The sequence below is a fragment of the Suricata suricatta genome, chromosome 1 (assembly GCF_006229205.1).
Source record: "Suricata suricatta isolate VVHF042 chromosome 1, meerkat_22Aug2017_6uvM2_HiC, whole genome shotgun sequence".
In the NCBI taxonomy this organism is placed as follows: Eukaryota; Metazoa; Chordata; class Mammalia; order Carnivora; family Herpestidae; genus Suricata; species Suricata suricatta.
Window position 1 is genome coordinate 90,919,861 of NC_043700.1, and position 23,202 is coordinate 90,943,062.

Below are 23,202 nucleotides of genomic sequence, written 5' to 3' on the forward strand. Positions count from 1 at the left end.
TTAAGCCTTAATGTAGTAGTTAATTTGCCTACGGTCACACAACTAGTAAATGGCAGAGCTAGGCCTCAAAACCAGGCAGTCTTTCTTCAGGGTCCATACTCTGAACTGCTCTATGGTACTGTCATGTATAAACTGGAATACTGGGGGGAGAAGGGGCAGTTAATCTGTAGAGATGTGGGACATTTTTGCAGTAAATGCAAGGGGAAGAATAAAGTGTCAGGAATTAACACAATTGGATCATGAGACACTTAGGATGAAAGAAGAGAAAATGTGGGAAAAACCATATGTAACATTTTGGCCATAAAACCTTCTTCGGGAATAATCTAATAAAAGGAAAACTGACTTATTGTTCCTTAACTGAAGAATGACTTTTATGATTTAGAATATTATTTTAAACTTTACTCTCTGTTTTCAGTATGAATTTAAATTGGCTGACAGGAGAAGGAAATCAGCAGCAAGTCCTCTGGCATAGGCAGTCAGTGCATCTCAGTGTAGTCAAATGGTAAAGTAAAATTGTTCAGGGCTTTGTGATGGAAGCTGCAGGCACCTGGCAGTGCCAATGACTTAATCATAATGATTAGGGGAGAAATATGGTTATTAATAGCCTTACAAATGCATTCATTTTTCAGAATCACCTTATGGAGTGAAATGACAGAATGAAACTCAAATTAACAGACAAAGGCCTCCATTCCACTGTTCCCACACACACACCCAGCTCCTCCTGACTTCAGTGGGTGTTCTGGGCATAGAGAAAGAACAGGAGCAGAATATTGATCTATTTCTAGTATTCGAAAGGATTCTTTGCTCTGTAAATTTCAAGGCAGCCAAGATCCTAACATCACAGCAGCACTACATTCTGTCCTCACCTCAACAGATCCAAGTAATAGTACTAAAATACAATATACACTACTTGCTCAATCTGGGGGAAAAAAAAGAATTCTTGCAGGTGGGAGGTGGGAGGTGCTGGGGAGGTGGTTTGATAAAAAGAAAGAGAAATGGAAATGGAAAAAGATGCTCTTCAGCTATATCATGTAGTAAGTACAGACTGGTTATTACACATGCACTCTTCCAGGTATTATTCAAAAAAACTGTTGTGTCTCTACTCTGTGACCAGCACTGTGCCAGGCTCTAGGAATGAGAAGTCAGTTAAGACTTGGTCCCTGTCCTCAAAAATTCTACCTGATTGTGTCTCCAGTTTTTCTTTGCACCACATCTTGCATGCATTTCATAGATATCTGTCTGATGACAATTACCGTTATGATACTGATGATGATGACAATGAAAAGCCCAGTTGTCCATAAATATAAGTGCCAAATATGGAAAGGGCCTGTTCCAAAGAAACTTTTAAGCATTGAAAAGTATTTATTGAGCAACTATTTTTTAAGAATTTGTTTGGTTATTTATTTATTTTGAGAGAGAGAGCATATTTGTATGAATGAGAGAGGGGCAGAGAGAGGGAGGCAAAGAGAGAGAGAGAGAGAGAAGAGAGAGAGAGAATCCCAGGCAGGCTCCACACTGCCAGCATGGAGCCTGACATGGGACTCAAACTCACTAACTGTGAGAGCATGACCTCAGCTGAAATCAAGAGTCAGATGCTTTACCAACTGAACCACCCAGGCGCCCCCAAACAACTATCTTGTGGTTAAGATGTCATCCTGGGCTCTGTGAGATGTTCAGAAAATGTTTCCACGCCTAGGAAGGCCTAGAGATCCTATGAGCTCACTCTGAGATGGACAGAAATTCCTAGGCCAGTCTTTGGTTTCTCCAGACTTCAGAAATGACTGATAGATAATTTAGCCTTACTGCCTCATTTTCCATGACACCTCCAAGCAGGATTGAAAAGTGACCCAGGAAAGCAGCATATAGGACAAATAACAACAAACTTAAGTAAATTCTACTCATTCTCTGGGCAACAATGCTAGGAAAAGCACTGTACATTTCACATTTTCAAAGCCATGGATTCAAGAGCAGTTTACTCCTGTGCCCATAGCAGGATAGCAGCATGTGAAAGCCACATGAGTTCATGCCTGCAACTTATCTCCAGCAGCACATGGCCTTTAGAAAGATGTATCAGTATGGAATATCACCTGACTATACCATTAACTGAAGTGACTGGTTTCATTTCAAAGTGTCAGTGAGCACTGCTTGGGCACAGTAATGTAGGGTTAAGTGACAGAAACATGGATTATTTCCCAGACATTGTCTAGGAGCAAATAGCAGTCACAGGCTGTAGGATAGATTCTTTGCAGATGTATATAGCTGCCTCTCCCCCAATAAGAACTATACCCTGCTCATCTCCTTGCCCCTGCCCCTCCCCAGCTTCCCTTAGCACCCTCTACCACTCCCCACCCCCTGCCACATCCTTGCAAAGATACCTGATTTTTTGAATTCCCAGAGAGTCTACCTCATGATAATTTTCCAGCACCAGTAGCCAAACCCCAGATTCTACATCTGTTCCACTTTTCTCCATTCCAGATGAGCATTACATCTTCCTATTTGCCATCATGATCCCTACAGAACCATAATGATGTGGATGGTTGAGGACAAAGATTCACTTCTCAGCACAGCATACAGAAGGGATGGTTCTGCATTAAATTAGGGGTGTTTAACTCCCATACTAAAGAAGAGGAGATGGATCTCTGCTGACTGGCATCAGAACCTCAAGAATATCCTTCACCAAGCTCCTTCTATCAGTCAAAAACAGCCAGCAAGGTAAGAAATTAACATTTATGAAGTTCTTTTTTGTATGTGCCTGATTCTCTGTTAGGTGATTAATATTATCTATTTATCTTCATATAATTCTGGCAAGTTTGGTATTAGTATTCTCAATCAATACTACAAACCATTTCAGAAGCTAAAAGAAGATAAAGGAACGTGCAGAAGCTCCCCCAAATAGTCCCTCCAATAGGCTTGAAGCACAAGTCTGCCTGATACCACAGCTTTCACTAACATCCCTTGATCATTCACTCTGAAAATGTAAAAAAGGGGCAAGAAATGGGGGCAAGAAACCCTCTCTCAGGATCGCAGTCCATATAGTAAGTAAGTTATACTTACCTACCCTATAAGCCTGACACAGGAGCAAATGGGTTCTAACCTCTTAGATTTCCTAAATACATTTGTGATTTTCATTAAAGCAAAATAGCAATTATGTACTTGAAATATTTATAAAATAAGTCAACTACATTTGAGGGAAAATGTAAAAGCATTGCAATTAAATGGATCTGCACACACTGCAGGGTGTTTTTCTAACAAAAGGAGAAAGGAATAATGCTGCTAATAAAAACAATGATGATCTTGTTTAAATGTTCTAATAACTCATTTAGCACTGCTCTGAGTGGAACTGTATATTAGTAATTTCAAATAAAGTCTTTGATGAAAGATTAAATATATCTTCTGCTCATTCTCGTCTGCAAAGCTACTGATTCAAGTGGGCTAATTTGTTCCCTTTCTTCTAGTAAAATGTTTTAAGTGATCTATAAATGTTTTTCTCCTTCTATTCACATTGTAAGAGGAAACAAGTGAATAATAATGAATAAGAATAAGGAGTTATACTGATGCCTTGGAAAGTAATGGGTGCCCCCAATATCACCACGCGTGCACATACACACACACACACACACACACACACACAGACACACACACACTTTGAGTCCTCATGTGGGCTTCTAATGAGAAACAGACAAACTTCAAAATAAATATTCATTCAGGAAACTACATTAAATAGGAACTAACCTAAAACAATTTCCTGCTCATCTTTGAAAAAATTATCATGCTAGTTAATACAGTAGGGCTTTGTTTTGTTTCCAGAAAGGAGGGAATCTAAGAGTATAAAATATAATACATATTTAGCTCTTCCAGCAGAAATAAAGATTGATTAAATTCTAAACTGATAATATTCTCTTTGACACTTAAAACTTAATATACTATAATTGTAGTGCTTCTAAGCTAGTGTGGGAAACAAACCAGTCTATTTTAGTCTCTGAGGATGTGGGAAACATAGTGATAAATAAAAACAATAGCATGCTATGAAATGTTTCACATAAATGAATAAAGCTATACTTAGCCAACATATAAGATTGGTCACTTAAAACAACCCCTGTTTAGAGGACAATATTGTATATGGAGACCTTTGTCTGCAGAGCTGTGCTGAAATTCTCTAATACAAAGTAAAATGGCCATAGTACTCATCATACTTTCTATAATTCTTGCTTCTGAAGCTCCTATAGATGAACTGAAGGAAGAGATAACACCTTATTCTTTCTTCTTGTCTCAGTTTCTAGTATTAGCTATTCATAAATATCTGTTGAATACAGTAAAATGAATCCACCTATGAACATTTGGTCTGAAGTAATTTTTACACCAGTATGCCTATTTCTAATATATTCTTCAGCAGGTATGACCTGAAAAACTTCCTAATTTTGATGTTTATTTACTTTGAGAGAGGTTTAAAGGTTTTAACATGTTGGACAGAAGTGCAAGAAGGGACAATCAGGGAACCATCATGTCACCCAAACACACACACACACACACACACACACACACACACACACACACACACACACACATTACTTGGAAATGAGAAGTGTGGTCATGTAATGTAAGCCACATTAGAAACCTGTCAGTCTTTTTCAGTGTTTTCTCCTTAGGCCCTTATGACCTGCATGAAATAAACCTACCATTTGGGGAAAATCCTTTAATTTAGGGTGACTGAATATTCTTTAAGAAAATCACTGAGGATACAACAAAAAGGAATAGGTTTATTAGAGAAACAAAGTAGAGTACTGCCAAAAACTGGAAGGTGGAGGAAAAGGAGAGACATTGCAAAAGGGTACAAACCTCTAGTTATAAAATTAACAAGTTCTGGGCACCTAATGTACTGTATGGTAATTATAGCTAGTAATACCGTATTACATATTTGAAAGTTGCTAAGACAGTAATTCTTAAATGTTTTCACCTCAAAAACAAAATGGTAAGTGTGTGTGTGTGTGTGTGTGTGTGAGAGAGAGAGAGAGAGAGAGAGAGAGAGAGAGAGAGAGAGAGAGATAGGATGGAAGTGGTAGCTAATGCAATGGTGGTAATCATTTTGCAATATACAAGAGTATCAAATCAATGTATTATACACCCTAATGTTACACTGTAATATATCAATTATATCTCAGTAAAGCTGGGTGGGGGGAGAAACTGGTTTATATTTCAGCAAGGGGGTCTAAGGTTACTTACAAAAATGTCCCAGTAGTGAGAACTTGTACCAGCAGCATGTTAGAGTGTAAGGGAAGAGAGAAGGCCCTGATCTGATGAGCTGGGGGTTGGCTTTATCCTGTATTAGCTGTGACCTTAATCCAGCTATTCATCTTTTCTAAATTTGAATTGTTGTAAGGTTTGAATGAGACAATATAGGAAAAGTACTTTATACATCAAAAAGCATTTTTAAAAATTGTGTTACAGGGGCACCTGGCTAAGTTGGTTGAGCATCTGACTCTTGATTTTGGCTCAGATTACAATCTTAGGGTCATGGGAAAAGAGGTACCTTTTCTTCTACATCCTCACCAAAGCTTATTATTTCTTATCATTTTTACTTTAGCCATTCTGATAGCTGTAAGGTAATATCTCATTGCAGTTTTGATTTGCATTTCCTAATGATAAGTGATGTTGAGCATCTTTTCATGTGTCTGTTGGCCATCTGGATGTCTTCTTTGGAAAAAAGTCTATTCAGGTCCTCTGTCCAGTTTTTAATCAGATTGGTTGTTTTTTTTTTTTAGTGTTGATATAAGTTATTTATATACTTTGGATATTAGCCCCTTATCAGGTATATCATTTGCAAATATCTCCTCCCATTCAGCAGGTTGCCTTTTTGAATTTTTTATAGTTTCCTTTGTTGTACAAAAGTTTTTATTTTGATATAGTCCCAATAGTTTATTTTTGCTTTTGTTTCCCTTGCCTTAAGAGACATATATAGAAAAATGTTGCTATGACTGATTTCAGAGAAATTACTGCTTGTGTTGTCTTCTAGGATTTTTATGGGTTCAGGCCTCACTTTTAGGTCTTTAATCCATTTTGAGTTTATTTTTGTGTATAGTGTTAGAAAGTGGTTCAGTTTCATTCTTTTGCATGTAGCTATCCAGTTTTCCCAAAACCATTTAAAGACTATTTTTTCTAGTTTTACATTCTTGCCTCCTTTTTCATAGATCAACTAGATTACTTACATAAAAAATTGTTTTTAAAATGATACATAAGCAGTTTAGAAAAAGCTATTAATCTCCTATAAGTTTACCAAGAACAACTCATCCCACACTAAACTGGGTAAGATAGAGGAGGTTAGAAGAAATATATATTATTTCTTTCCAACTCTCACAATACCCAGGTTATAATACACATTAACAAATATCTTTTGAATGAATGAATGAATGGCATGTGGGTTTCAGTCTGTAAGTTTTTGGTACCATGAAGGGACTTGAGAGGAGGATGATCTGAGTGCATATAGCTGAGTCTTTCCAATCCAAGGGCTCTGAAGTCAGGCTTTGTTCATAATTCTAGTTCTCCCTCAGTATTCACCAAGAGCCTCTGAATCACAATTACCCAAACCTGCTAGGAACTGTGCTCCCCACTGGCTGCAGGGACGTCATCTTTCCCGTACACAGATATGACTCTAGCTCCATAAAAAAGTATCCAAGGACCATTGGAGAATTTTTCCCATACACCAGTTACGTGTGTTTAGCAGCCACCCAACCTCCAAAAGAAGGCTGGAAGGGAGTGTTTTGGACAGCATGCAAACATTATTTTGTGTTGAGCTTGCTTTTAAATACTGTGGCTCACTGTTTGTAACTTAGTAATTAATTTGGCTTTGAATTCCTTTGCTGCCAAAACATCGCCAAGCTAGGTCTCCATAGCTGAAATGGACCACTCAGACAGTTAAATTGAGAGATAAAACACTGCATACAAATGCAGAGCAGAATGAATTAATTTTTTAGGTCTAGTTGGCTCTTGAATATATAACTTTACTTAAGAAAGTTCCCCAACATCTGGTTCCTTTCTTTCTGTGTAAGGACAAGCATAGGGAGAGAAAAGTATGCCATCTGTCCTAAAAGTAACTAATTCATTCCCCTTAATGCTAGGTAAAAACCACAATTTTACAAATCACAGAATAAAGCTTCAGAGATAATAAAATAACCTTATATATACCTTTTATTTGATACAGGACAATGTGTTCACTTTCAATGTGAAATTTTTCTTACTCCTAAATATAACACCTTCAGTATGAATTTAGTATGCCAGTATGCAATGTATACAATTCAAAGACAATATAAGACCTGAGTTTCCACAGAGGAAGTCAATTTTGAAATGTATTTTGAGAGATGGACAGGATTTCACTAGGTAATGGCTAGAATCCCAAAGACAAGAAATAGCAAATGTTGGCAAGGATATGGAGAAAAAGGAACCCTAGCGCATTGCTTGTAGGAATGTAAATTGGTACAGCCACCGTCAAAAACAGTATGATGCTTCCTCAAAAAATTAGAAATACTAGGGGTGCCTGGGTGGCTCAGTCAGTTAAGCATCTGACTCCTGATTTGGCTCAGGTCATGAAATCAAACCTTATGTCAGGCTCCATGGAGTCTGCCTAAGATTCTTTCTCTCCTTCTCTCTCTGTCCTTCCTCCAACTCACTCACTCACTCTGTCTCTCTCTGTCTCTCTCTGTCTCTCTCTCTCTCTCTCTCTGTCTCTCTTTCAAATAAATAAAAATAGAAATACTATATGATCCAGTAATTCCACTACTGGCTATTTATTACCTGAAGAAAATAAAAACATTAATTAAAAAATATATAGCCCCCCCTGTGTTTACTGCGGCATTATTTACAATAGTTAAGGTACAGAAGCAACCCACATGTCCATCAATAGACAAATGGATATGGAAGGTATTATGCAGCCATAAAGAAGGGTGAAACCTGGCCATCTGTGACAACATGGATAGACCTAGGTGGTATTATGCTAAGTAAAGTAAGACAGAGAACGACAAACACCATGTGGTGTCACTTATATGCAGAACCTTAAAAACAAAATAAATAAACAAATGAAAGGCAGAATCAGACGTATAAATACAGAGAACAAACTGATGGTTGCCAAAGGCTAAAAGGGGTGGGAAGGTGGGCAAAATCGGTGAAGGGGAGTGGGGAGATGCAGGCCTCCAGTTATGCAGCGAATAAGTCACAGGGAGAAAAGGTATAGCACAGGAATATAATCAATGATACTGTACTAGTTGTATGATTACTGATGGTAGCTGCATTTGTGGTGAGCATAGCACAATATGTAGACTTGTCAAACCACTATGTTGTACACCTGAAACTAATGTAACACTAGGTATGTCTCAACTATACTTCAATTTAAAAAAAAGAAAAAAGGATTTCAACCAAGTAGAATCTGGAACGAAAAATCATTCCAGGAAAAGAATAATGTGAAAGCTTAAAAAAATAAATAGATAAAAAGTAATTTCTAACAACTATGTCCAGATATTACTTCTGAGGCAAAACTAAGTCACCACAGATGACTCGACTCAAATAACTATTCCCTCTCTCTCCCATAGCCTCCCTTACCATCCTTCCCACTGCAATCCTCTCCCTGCTGCCTCCCCCTGTTCCATGAAAGAAACATACCAGATCAAACTGGAAAATTATGATTCTAAGACAGGAAGTTCAGCTTGACAGGAGCAAAGCTGACTAGCTCTCTAAAACCAGACTTTTGCTCTATCATTTTAGTCGTGATGTCATTTAATGATAAATGATCCTTTCCCCACAATTTGCCACTGTTGTTAAACAGGGGTCTTAACAGGGCCCTCCTACCTGCACTCTACCTTTGTAATTAGTACATCTGGTCTCTGTGCATATATTTCATGGGTGACTCACATATAGGCTAAATGATAGGTAACCAAATTACAAGGCTATAAATACATCAAGTGTTGCTTAGGGAAAAAGCCCAAGTGGTTTATGAAGTCAGCAATATTCTGACAACTGATCCTTTCAACAGAGCTTAGTTTTCTTTCCCTCCCTCCTCCTCCCCACTTAGGTAATTTGATATTATATGTGTCTCCAAGTATAAATCACAAGTGAGTTATTGGGAAAAGGTAACTTGGGCCTGAAAGATTTTAATTATAGCAACATTTTTTATTCATAAGAAGCCTTAGCTGGACCATCTCCAAATAATCTGCATCTACCCAGAACATTTGGAAATAGGCAAGAATTCTTGGTATATAAAGCAAATCTGGCCATGCACCAATTGACTCCTCTTGTGTCACCATTTTGTTTTTACTGTCCAAGGGGTTGTTAGCTGCTGAATGTTAGAGGGAAATCAAAAGAGTAGCATTTTCCAACATGTGTATCAAAATGACCCCTGTACTGGTGGGAATCATTATAACAACAAAACAAATCAACAATCAATGCAAATTTATGGTTAATACCTGGTCAGTTACTTCTCTCTAGTTTATCCTCCTCACCAGCAACGAGCTATTTTAATTTACATTTTAAGAATTATCATTCTCCTATCTAAAAAGTTTTGTTAGTTTGAAGCCTAAGCATTTAATCTGAACTCTCCCTATATTATTGTCATGCCATAGCTCAGACTCATTGAAAGAATCATGTTTTTACCTGCCCTTGTACCCTAAGCACCTACTACAGAGCCTAACACAAAACTGGAGATTATCAAATGTTTGTGTTGAACTATAAATGAAACCTTATTAGACAAGATGCCTGAATCCGTGTGTGTGTGTGTGTGTGTGTGTGTGTGTGTGTGTGTGTGTTATCTGTATAAAGCTTCTGTGAACTTCCTGCTTAAAATCTAACTTCCAGAGTGTGTCATCATCCCCTGTCTTGCACCTCAGCACCACATCTGGGATCACCTTCTTGAATATCAAGGAAAAGATCTGCTCTTCTCCTAGGCACTTTGTCTAGACATTTATGGAATGATGATCTCACTTAATGAATGTTGAGTCTTGAGGCATTCCCATAAAGGTCAGAAGCAGAGACAAGAATGAGTAGTGGAATGCAAGGAACAAAAACCAAAAAATAAAGACATTATAAAAGAATGAGAAAAGACTTAAATTTTTTTCAAGACTAGAACATGACTACTATTTTCCTATTCACAGGGAAAGAGGAAAGGGGAAGGACTTTGCTCTGGGAAATAAAACAGAACATTTTGACATCTTGAACAGAACTAGTTTTGCAAATATGTGCAGAGTCCGTTACATAGAACCTCATTAAGTAAGTTACTGTATTGGTGACGATCACTAAGCACAAAGTCAACACCATTGCCACATCTTCCATGTTTGCCATCATCACTATCATGAAGAACTCAATTTCAATTGATTACGTCATCACACAGTGCAAGAATAGATAAGAATCTATGTTGCTTGGGTCAACAGCAGCCTTCTAACCAGGAGCAGGACCTTTACACACCCAGATCCCTGTACTGCTGGGATCAGAACACCACATGGAAACAGACCACAGAAACTACTGCTCAACAAGTAAAGGCCAGGGCTCCAGGATCCTGACTTACAGAGAAGTGAGATGCTGAGAAACCTCACCTCCTGAGATGATCAGAACCCAATATTTGCAGAGTTTTACAGGTGATTCTTTAGGCCTTATGATAACAAACTCACCAAAGAAACAGAAGCCTAAAATGGCCAAATGACTTGCTGAGAACATGTGGCAAATCATCAGGAACAAGGGGTTCCTCTCTGCTAATTTAGTGCTTCATGCTTAGAACCATATCCCCTCTTCTTTTAAACATATCCCTGCTCTATGGACTACGAACCTTCCTTGGAAACATGGAATGGTTACGCTTCCTAACTGAAGAATGTTTCCACTTCTCTGGATTACCTTCTCTCAAATGTTTTCTTGTGTAAATTACAACAAACCTCTCTTTATATAACAAACCTCTCTTTACCACGAAGTAGATTTTGCCCAATGAGATCAGCTGCCCCAAGGTAATTGTCTCTGCTTATAACATTGACCCTGCCACAGAAGAGCAATTCTATCCTGAAGAGGAAGCAGAATCAAGACCAAAAGAAGAGCCAGATGCAAAACCTGGCCCAGATTTCCTTTGAGGCAAATTGTCTTTCTCTCTACAGCTACAACCAATAACTGTCGGGTTGGGGAGGAGAATGGCACAAATGTATGTATAGGATCATAGAATGTTTTAGCTAAATGAAGAAGCTGAGGGCCAGACATGTGATGCAACTTGCCTGAGATAATATAGCAAATTATTAGTAGACTTCTGACTGGAACTCACAGTTCTATCCCCTGATTTCTTAAAAGATGACAATGAGGCCAGACTGTTGGCCTGAATGCTGATTCTGTGGTCTACCAGTTGTGTACATCTGGGCAGGTTTCTTGAGGTCTGTACTGTTTCCACACCTGCAAAATAGGGGCGACTGACCCTCCTCAGGTTTAAACAAGTGAACATGTGATCAATGTTAAGAATGGCATTATTGGAACTTAGAAAGCAACTATTGTTAACCTCATTCAAGCTTAGGATCTTTTCCAAACCTTCCAAACAATAAAAGAAAATAACTGCCTGGAAAGGGGGAATAAACACCATGGAGCTGGAAAAAAAAGCTCTTCATATAAAGTGATTCCATCCCAGTCACCTTAGTACCTTGTGGTGATTTAAGGCAAGTTCTTTGCCAACTAAAGCTAACCATTTCTTTTTTTAACTTTTAAAATTATAGTCCTAGGATATATCCTCTCAGTGATAGCACTACTGCTCATGCCAGTCTGTACAAAATTATCTCTTACCCAGTATGGTAAGTAATTATCCAATGAAGTTACACAGCTTCTCTCCCTCATCTCACAAAGCCTATGAGGGTGTGACAAAACTTGAATTCAGTTGTATGCCCTGATCTTACTTAGGGCTAGCAAAAATGGAGACTCTCTCCAGGAGTGACTGTGAACAAATGAAAGTAAGTAAAGCTGCCTCCCTTGAGGACTTCTCATGATGGCATAGAAGCCCCAAAAAGGCACATATATGAATAAACAAGGTCCTAGAAGGAGAGAGCAAATTCCTGCAGTGACCTCAGGAAGGAAGTGTCTGGGTATTTCTAACATTGTACATGAGGAAGTTGGGGGTGGTACCAGTATAAATTAGAGATATGCTAAAGAGTAACTGAAAGAAATAGGAGGAGATGAGGAGGCAAAATGAACAAAATGCCAGATATGCCCACATGCCAACAAGGAAGATGTGAGGAGGTGAGGTGTGAGGAGAAGTCTGTCACAGTGGCCAATAAACCATGAGGGCCAAATGTTTGGCTTGAATAACTTAGAATCTGCTCCCTGCCTACAGCAGGGCTTGGCAGTGAGTCAGCAAATTCAGCAACAGGATTTCTTTTTCAGGAGCCACAGACAGTCCATTTACACACACACACACACACACACACTCTCTCTCTCTCTCTCTCTCTCTCTCTCTTTCTCTTTCTTTCATTCTCTCTCCTGCATGCATAAACACTATCTTATAGATATACTCTTTATCAGCAAGGAGAAAAATATGGCATTTCTATTTCAATTAAAAAAAAATTTTTTTAATGTCTATTTATTTCTGAAGGAGAGAGAGACACAGTGTGAGTGGGGAAGGAGGCAGAGAGAGGGAGCCACAGAATCCTAAGTAGGCTCCAGGCTCTTAGCTGTCAGCACAAAGCCTGATGCTTGAACCCACAAACTATGGGATTATGACCTGAGCCGAAGTCGGACACTTAACTGACTGAGCCATCCAGGTGTTCCTCTATTTCAATTTTTAAAACCATGTATATCTTTAAAAATTATCAGGAACCATTTGTCAAGAAATCAAAAGACTTATTTAAGCATCATTTTAAATACTCTTATTAAGAATATGTCACATGTCTCATGGCAATTTCTTCTATTCCCTGCCTTTATAAAAAGCAAAACAAAAACACAAGGATACAACCAAAATGTAAACCGTGGCTATATCTGAGTTGTGAGATTACAAAGTAAGTTTTCTTTTTCTTTTCCTTATTATTTGTATTTTCTAATTTGTCTTCAATAAATATGTATAATTTCTCTAATATTTAAACATTTTTCTAATTTGGAATATTTCTAATATGTTACAGATAACCAAATGTAGGCAAAAGCAAGACATTTCTAATGAGCAACTTGCTGTTTTATGATGTTCCCTGGAATAATACCTCATTGAACCAGCAAACACCAACGACAATATCCTCTAGAAAGGGCAAGACCACCAGGGAAGGACAAAGGGAATTCAGCACACAAGGGAACCATAGAGAGGATTTCACAATCTTACAGGAACACTGAAGCCTGTGTAGTGACTATTAAAAAATACACATTAACAATTTACCAAAGGGATATAGGTGTGCTGTTTTGGAGGGGCACATGCACTCCAATGTTTAGAGCAGCAATATTGACAATAGCCAAAGTATAAAAAGAGCCCAAATGTCCGTCGATGGATGAATGGATAAAGAAAATGTTGCATAGGGGCACCTGGGTGGCTCAGTCGGTTAAGCGTCTGACTTCGGCTCAGGTCATGATCTTGCGGTTCGTTGGTTGGAGCCCTGCGTCAGGGTCTGTGCTGACAGCTAGCTCAGAGCCTGGAGCCTGTCTTCAGATCCTGTGACTCCTTCTCTCTCTGACCCTCCCCTGCTCACGCTGTCTTTCTCTCTCAAAAATAAATAAAGACATTTAAAAATAAAAAATAAAAAAAGAAAATGCGGTATATATGCATACAATAGAGTATTACTCAGCAATCAAAAAGAATGAAATCTTGCCATCTGCAACTATGTGGATGGAACTAGAATGCACTATGCTATGCAAAATTAGTCAGTCAGAGATAATACAAATGACTTCACTCATATGAGGAATCTAAGATACAAACAGATGAACATAAGGGAAGGGAAGCAAAAATAATATTAAAAACAGGAGGGGGACAAAATATAAAAGACTCTTAAATATAGAGAAAAAACAGAAGGTTTCTGGAAGGGTGGGGGAAGGAATCTAAATGGATAAGGGGCATTAAGGAATCTACTCCTGAAATCATTGTTGAAGCATATGCTAACTAACTTGGATGTAAATTAAACAATAAATAAATTAAAAGAATATATATATATAAAGAAACATTTTTCAAAAAAATAAATAAAAATAAAAATACACGTTAACATGCTGAGGAGGCTTGATGGGACATCAGCACCTACCACACAATTGGGTAGCAGAAGCTCTCACACTACTACCAATCCTAGGTTGCACCAAACCACACTACACCCTCAAGAAATCTTCCTGTGCAACTTAGTTGGAATTTTCCCTTTTCCAAGGGTACTCACAGTTCTCATATTGGGCATGAGTTTAAGTACTAATTAATTGGATATGGATAGGGAAGTCCCTATAATTGAAGCTGGTGCTATCTGATAATGTTGTTTTCCATGCAAAGGCCACTTGGTTCTAGGTATCAAGCAGACTACAAAACAACGGTGCCCTCCGAAATCTCTTCCACTGCTCCATTCATGAGAAAATTTCCCTAAAGGGCCCATTGCAGAGGCTCAATTTGGTTTTGAGTGACATTTTCCTTACCACCACCTGGTGCTCTTGATATCAAGAAAACCATAATCTTGGAAACCCTGACTCCTCCTTTAAAAAATACATTTGTTGCCAAACATACTTACCCAGGATTGACTCTGACAATTGGCATTTAAGGCAGAATTATTAGTCCTACAAACTACAACTATTTACACATGCCAGAAATCATACCAGCTTCAGGGTCTTTCGTGTGCCAGGGTCATGTCACAGGGTCTTTAGTGTGCCAGAGGTGACAAGCAACCTCATGTTGCCCACTCATCCCAACTGACATGCCCCCAACTCAAGGCAGTTGGGAATTAAGCAGACAAAGAAAGAGAAAGAAGGGCTGGGCCCTAAGGAAGGAATGGAGATTAAGATCAGGAGCCACAGTCCAAAGAACAGTATTTTGAAATAAAAAAGACACATCTGGGCTCATATCAGGTGTTATGTCTCAGGGGTCAGATATCATGAACAGATAGAACAGCGGCGCACAGGTAGAGGCCTATCTGTGACCAAGCCCCAACCTACATCTCATTCCAAATAACTGGATCTCCATCTGAATCACTTACCTGGTATTCAAGTTAATCTAAGTACTTAATTATCTTCACAGAGTTTATAGTAATACTCATGAATCCCGGCCCTGAGGTGGAGGCATTGCCTCCTGCTGGCTTCATGCTGCATGCCAGCTTTGCCTGCCTCTCAGCTTTTCTCCCATTTTATGGCTCCATTACATATGGCAACAGGGTGAGTAAGAGGCATTTATACCTATATTTGAGCCCCAAATACCAGCTGTGTGACCTTGGGCAAGTTACTTTCATAAACTTTAGTTTTCTTTTCCGTAAAATGAAAACAATAAAATTCTTCATCCTAGAATTCTTGTGTGGATTTAATGTGATGAAAAATATAGCATGGTAAGCGCTCAATAAATGTGATAATGATGGCAGTGATAATGATTAAAAGGATGAGGAAATCAGGTTGGAGAATGGATCCTCTTTTTTATTTTTTTTTTGTTATTTTTTTTGTAACTTTATTTTTTATTTTTTTTAGAATATAACACTATTTTTTAACATATGCAATTATTTTCCATCATTTACAATACATTAGTTACAATGACACTCCAAATGGATAAGCAAAGTAAAAAATCAGAACCCCAACTTCTATTTCATGTAATTAGACTTATACAGAAATTAGAAGGTTAAGTAACAACTAGTTAATCACCTAATTTCACAGCTATCTGAAGTGGCGATCATTATATAGCAGCTCCCTTATGTCCCAGCAATAGCACTGCTAGGGATTTACCCAGGGGATACAGAAGTGCTGATGCATAGGAGCACATGTACCCCAATGTTCATAGCAGCAATGTCAACAATAGCCAAAACATGGATCCTCTTTTTTTAAAAAAAAATTTGTTTAGGGGGCAGCTGGGTGGTTTAGTCAGTTGAGCATCAGACTTTGGCTTAAGTCATGATCTCCCAGCTGGTGAGTTTGAGCCCCATGTCTAGTTTTGTGCTGACAGTGCAGAGCCTGAAGCCTGCTTCAGATTCTGTGCATCCCTCTCTCTCTACCCCTACTCAGCTTATGCTCTGTTTCTCTCTCTCTCTCAAAAATAAATAACCATTTAAAAAAGGTTTTTAATTCTATAAAATAAAATTTGTTTATTTTGGAAACAGCATAAGCGGGGGAGGGACAGAGAGAGGACAGAGGACCTAAAGGGGCTCTTCACTGACAGGTTGACAGCAGCAAGCACGATGTGGGGCTCAAACTCACAAACCACAAGATCATGACCTGAGCTGAAGTAGGATGCTCAACTGAGCCGCCCAGATGCCCCAAGAATGCATCTTCTTAATATTGGCCACATGTCAGGGACTCAACCATACCACAGTGGTTTTCAATTGGAGGGTAATTTTTTGCCTGCAAGGGACATTTGGCAATGTCTAGAGACTTTGTTGGTTGCTTTAATGGGGGAGAGGGGACAATGTGGAGGCATTGGGGTATGCTACTGACATCTAACGGGTAGTAACCAGCTATGCTGCTAACCATCTGGTAATGGACACACAGCCACTCCCCCCAAAACAGAGTTATATGGTCCAAAATATCAATAGTGCCAAGGTTAAAAACAATCCTGCGTGCCAGAAATCCATGCTTACCAGCATCTCCAGATTTCCTTTAGCCCCTGCTGTCAATATGCTCTTTGCTGATAGCTGTGGCTGGTATTTAAGACCTGACCCTTTCCAGGACTGGACCACTGCCCTGTCTCCTGAGCTGCTGAGCCCCTACTCTGTGGGATTCTTTGTAAAATGGCCACTAGGCTTCATTGACCTGACCTGAGTCCGCAACAGCAGGCATGGGGAGAATGACCAGGCCTTCCTTCTGACCAGCAACAGGCAAGAAAGTGCTTCCTGCAGGGCCATGGCAGAGAGCCACATGAAAACAAGCACAGCAGCCAGTCAACCGTTCCACCCAAACTGGCTCCACACCAGGCCCAGACCATGAGTCACCACCACATGCTGCCGCCTCTCGCAGTGACCTTTCTTTATCCCTTCACTAGCTGTAAATCTTCAGGGGCAAAACAGCAGAGAACATACTGGGATGGCCCTGGCAGAATACTGTATTTGGAAAATGCCCAAATCAAAATTCAGAGTTAAATACCCAGGCCCTGAATGAATGCCAATCATGGCAAAACCGAGGCTCTCCTGAGCCATCCCCGTGAAACAGAGAGATGGACAAACGGAGTCCTCTCTCTTGACATAATTTAAATCATGTGGCAGCAGTGGAGCATCCTCTCCAGGAGAAGGAACAGATGTGTTTAGCAATACCCAGATGGCTGGGGACAAATTGAAGGACCTGTGTAATGTTTGCCCATAATTCATGCTTGCACCAAACCACGCTGCACCCCTAAAGAAATCTTCCTTGTATCCCTGATTCCTCATGTGTCAAATGGAAGGAATTAATATTGTCTTCCATGCAGTGTTGTGAAAAACAATTAACAAAGGTTATTAAATAGTACTTTGGCTCAAAATAAAGCAAAACTGGCTTTTTTGTTTCTGCTTTTTCAGAGGCAAACCATCATGCTGGGAAAAAGGCCAGTGGATGGGGCAGCTGCCTTCTGCAAGGGAATTTACTCTACTCATCTCACTGGAGTTGTCTTTCCTAAAGTGTAGTCTTCTAACCACCTGCATCAGAAGCACACAGAAAGCCCTCAAACAAGCAGATTTCCAGGCCACAGTGACAACCTACCAAGTGGGAGTTTCTGTGGATTTAGCTTTGGAAAGTACCCTTTAAACCCCCTTCCCCACTCAAGTTTTATATCCACTAAAATTTGAGAATCCTGTAACAAGACTAAACCCTGGGATAGCACAACCACTATCACTGTTTCCAGCAGTAAGAAGAAAGAGTGGGTCCTTCATCTTCTTTTCACAGCCTATATTGCCCATCTTATGCAAATGGAATTCCTGGACAAGATGCGATACACGTAGAATGACTCATCTGAACTAAACTGTCCACACACTTATGTTTATAATACAACAGCAACACATTGTCATTTGCCCTTCTTCGTTTTATAATTTCTCTCAGTACTCTTGAAGTTTAAAAGGACTGAGTGTTTCTCCTTTGCTGTTGGATGCCTAATGCCCTGAGCAAATTTCCATCTCCATCACTTGTTACCAGGGAACTAATCATAAATAGAACCAGCCCGCAGTCAGTCAATCCCTCCTCCCAAACCCCTCTCCAGTTGTTTGGAGTATTTGGTATGTGTTCCTAACATTCATATTCATTGTCCTTATAATGGTCTTGTAAGAAATTATCTCCATGTTAAGGACGTGGGAACCAAATTACTGAAAGGCTACATGAGTAACAGAATTGGCACAAACCCAATGCTCTAAGCTACTCTGCCTCCTATTTATCTCTAGGAAATTATAGGAAATTAGCAACTGATTGAGTATAGTTGTCTAGAGTTTAAAATTCTCTAACCCTACTATTAGCAAGCATGTACATGCAGACCAACCTAAGTATAACTATTTGATGACTACTAGACCACCCAGTTTCATCAATTATGTTATGTAATTCCACAGACTTCTGAGTTTATAATAACAGCTAATAAGTGTAATGCACTTGCCACTGTAAAGAACTGTTCTAAGTGTTCAAGTTACTGTAACTCATTGAATCCTCCCAAACATGCTTCGAAGTTTGTACTACCATTGTTCTTTTCTTCATGGCTGAGAAAACAGCAGTGCAGAAATGTTTATGAAGGTGTTTAAAGTGAAGCAGCTAATAAACTAGGCTGGGCAATATATCCAGGTAATAAGGCTCTAGAACCAACACCTTTGCTACCCCACTTTACTACGTATTCCAGTATTAAAACAGTAATAGTTTTGTCAACAGAAACAATGGCTAGGAGGGAGACTGCTTTCTCTAAAGATCTTTCTAGTGCTCTAGAGAATTTTTATTGCTTTGAACCATGGTTTCTAACCTGCTATGGAAAACAAGACCCATAAAATGCTGAGCAACATGGAAGATGAAAGCTCTAAAATGATTTGGGATTCTGTCATAAATAAAGTCCCAGAAAGATTCCATGTCTGCAATGTGCTTTCAAGTAAGGCAGGGAGAAGCTTTGTTATGATTAATACGATCTAATTTAAAGTTGAAGCCAGGCTAGAGAAAAAAAAATGAAGATAAACTCTCTCCTAAAGCTGTCAGCCTGCCTGTGGCCTCCAACTGTTTTAGTCACTAAAACCTTGTATTTAATGGTCACTTTTATAACAAACACTAGGAAAGAAATACAGAGCTCTAAATCAGATTTTATTTCCTAAGAATGGAGGGGCACCTGGGTGGCTCAGTTGGTTAAGCATCCGCCTTCAGCTCAGGTCATGATCTCACGGTTCGTGGGTTCTAGTCTCATGTCAGGCTCTAATGCTGACAGCTAGCTCAGATCCTGGAGCCTGTCTTTGGATTCTGTATCTCTCTCTCTCTCTGACCCTCCCCTGCTCGTGCTCTCTCTCAAAAATAAATTAAAAACATTAAAAAAATTTAAAGAATGGAAAGAAATGTGTTGAAGTGTGAAGGAAGGCCACGGAGAGATGGGGCTGCCATACCACCTTCCTTCGTGGTAATTCTGATGCAAGTATCCACCAAGACCTTCAGTTTCAAGCTGTAATCCAACAACCTTACTACTACCTCTGCTTGAAGGAAATCCCCACTGCATGTGCAGAGTTCTCATTTCTAATACCCCCAATGACAGCAACCTCTGTCCATTTGGCCCAGACCTAGAGCTTCTACATGCATGCTTCAGAATGATCATCTTTCTCCATCAGTATATATTTCACATGGTGCTATTGTCACAGGAAGTAAATACTGGGTGGCCCAAGTCAAAGTCTTATTAACATAAGTACCAGTACATTCATCTGCTAACCCCCAAGGATGTGGTTTATCTCTTGACTATGTTTAACATCTTTTAAAGTCTACAGCTCAGAAGAACATTCCAGAGATGCTACTATGGACTGTCACTAATTGCAGAACCAAAAGGCCAAATGCTAACACCACATTAGGCAAGACTTGGTTTCTAATATTTATGAAGTAGTGTGATCAAACTAAAATCTGGTAAATATAATCTCACCAAATAAGCAAATGACTCTTGATCTTTAAATCCTAGCTTCGGTGTTCTCCCCTCCCTAACTCTCCCAAGTCAACTTAGTCTCTTCTTCTATATTCCCATGACATTCTGTTTATATCTTTATTATAGCATTGAACATGTTGTGTTCTAATTATCATGTTTATATCTGTCTCCCTTATTATCTATATACTATAGCTCCTGTAGGGCAGAATCCAGTGCCTTATCATCTTAATGTTCTCAGCACTTAGCAGAATTGGCAAGTAGGCACTCAGTAAATATTCATTGAAGAAAAGAATGTGATCTAAAAGGAGGGGAAAACCCATCAGTTCAATTCATATTAATTAATTAACCCTGAGGTACTGGGTCAATATTTCTGTGGCTCAGTTTTCTGATTTGGCCTAGCTCTCATTCTGATTCTGTTCAGCTCTGATCCTTAAATCAGAGACTGGATCAGGTGCCGTAACGTATCAAGTATGTAAGCATATAGACTTATGATAAATTTACATACTGTTTACTGGATTTCTTGGAGCAAGAAGATAACTAGTGTATGGATGCAACCTTTTCCATTACTAAATTGGGTGTAATGAGTCTGAGACTATTCCTTTCTCCTTACCCCACTCAGAGGAAGAACAAGCCTAAGTGGCCATTCTCATATACTCCACAGGAAACCAAGGGTAGCATGGATCACTTGCTCCCTGTCCTTATCTGCTGACTGCACCCAATACCTTTCGCCCCATCCAGTATAAGGTATTGTGACTCTACTCCAGGTTATAGATCCCATTAAGTCCCTCATCCTGGGGCAAGAGAAGCTTGGGTAGAGGCAGGACTAGAACAATGAAACTCAGACCTGTGCTCCAACATGTCTGAATGTATTCCTGAGGTAGAACCACATTCCAGAGTTTTCTCCTCTTCTATCCACACAACATTAATCACCCTTTATTTCCTAGAGGACAGAGAAAATTTATTAACATGTGAGAATTCCTCAACCCACCCACAAGCAGGCGGACTCTCTTTGTCAGCCTAGTCTATTAAATCTTTTATGATATAGAATCGGAGAATGAGTAGCAGGAAAGAAGTCCAGAGAAGTGTGATAAAACCAGGAAACTAACCAGAGAAGCTTGGTCAGTCCACATGATAAAAAGTTGGGAAGTGGGGGACAGAAGATGCAAATTCAGTTGTCAGTACATAAGTGAGGAGGCAGTAAACTAAAAAGAATTAGAAAAGAAGAAAAGTAAGATTTTATGATACGTGGCTGGTAGATAAGAACAAGTTCTCCTTTAATGTGCTTTGAGAGACTCAAGTAAAGACTGAAATCACTTTTAAATTATTTTTGGTCTAGGCTGGCTTATTTATAGGAAACTCCACCACAGAGATTGAACTATTTGGGTTCTCAGCTTGTTTTAGAGTATACTAACACCTAATTCGGGAACAACTTTCCATTTTGGGAAACTTGTTTATGGTAAGAACCACTTTACCATACCCTTTCTAATGTAATCCAGGAGGAACTAACTTGGATCCACAAAGAATAAAGACTTGTTTACAAAGAAGATAGAAAACTAACTTTTACATTATGTACCTACATTATGTGCCAGGCACTATGAAAACTACTTTAAATGTGTCTGCTCCTTGGGGCACCTGAGTGGCTCAGTCGATTAAGTGTCCAGCTCTTGATTTCGATTCATGTCAGTCATGATCTCACAGTTCATGAGATTGAGCCCCACATCGGGCTCTGTGCTGACAGTGTGGAGCCTGCTTGGGTTTCTTTCTCTGTCTCTCTCTGTCCTTCATCTGCCCGTGCTCTCTCTGTCTCTCTCTCAAAATAAATAAATGAACACTTTTTAAATGTGTCTGCTTCTTTAGTTAGTAATAAAATTGTTTCATCCTGTCTCATTTCAGAAAGGCTAAAGAGCAACTTATAGGACTACTTAACAAACAATAACAAATGAAAAGTGAGAATAAACTTTAAAAAAAAAAAAGAAAATATTATGGTGAGTGCCTAAATGGAGCCGTGTATGAGGCCAAAAATGCATACAACAATGATGTATATTTACACACTTGATACTAACGGATCACACTTTTGGCTCTAGGGTTTCTAGAATCTAATTTAAAAAAAAAAAGAATCAGTTATATAAACCACCAAGTCCATAAGATTAAAGCAGAGCAAGAGAAGTGAAACTGTCCTTGGTATTAAGACCAAATAAAAATTTCTGCAATGGAGAGAAACATTGCATGATGGACAAAACCACCTCCCCTACTCTTAAAATAGAATTTTAAATACAAATTGTTGTAAGAGAAAGGTCCTCCTCAACTTTGGGGTGGTTTACAGCATCACTGTATATTTAAGAATTCCTTTTGGTATAACTGAAGTAGGTGGCATCTATTAACAATGTACCTAAATGGTAGCCTACAGAAAAGATTGACTCCTGTGGGTGGTAACCAAGATCTTGTTATGGTGCAGGGGTCTTCCCAGATACCCTCCCAGAACCAGCAGGTAAAGGCACTCTGGGAACATTCCCCTCTCCCAAAGATGGGATGATAGGAAGAGATGAGAAGAAGAACAGGAAGAGGAAAGTGGGAAGAAGCCCAGGTCATAATGAAGGGATCATAATGACAGGCTCATGAAACAGGAATGTGTTCTCCAGACCCAAGCAGCTGAGGACCGACAGGTCCAAAAGACCAGAGAAGCAGGATGAAATAGCTATGAGCAGCACAGAAACAGCTGGACAAATCAGAATAACACAAGAACTTTTCAGAATCACATTCCCAGCCCTGCCTCAGACAACTGAATGAGAATTCCAGGGCTGGCTGACCCCCAGTGATTCTGATGAGTAGAAAAGTTCTTTAAACTCACAAATATTTATTAAGGGCCTTATGTGTGCCACACTTGAAGCCAGTCACAAGAAAGAGGGATAAGCAAAAAGGCAAGACCTTGTCCACAGCTTACATTTCAGTGGAGGACACAGACATTAGAGAAATAAACATACACTTACAAGTCTACACTTTCCTCTTCCCTAGAATCAAGTCTTTTGGTCCAC

At 39.2% G+C, this 23,202-nt stretch overlaps 1 long non-coding RNA gene across 1 annotated transcript in view; it reads right to left on the minus strand.

Annotated features, from left to right (window-relative positions):
- The window catches only part of LOC115272260, a 78,291-nt gene that overhangs the window by 52,412 nt on the left and 2,677 nt on the right, over positions 1-23,202 (minus strand). The gene's annotated exons all lie outside the window — the stretch shown is intronic.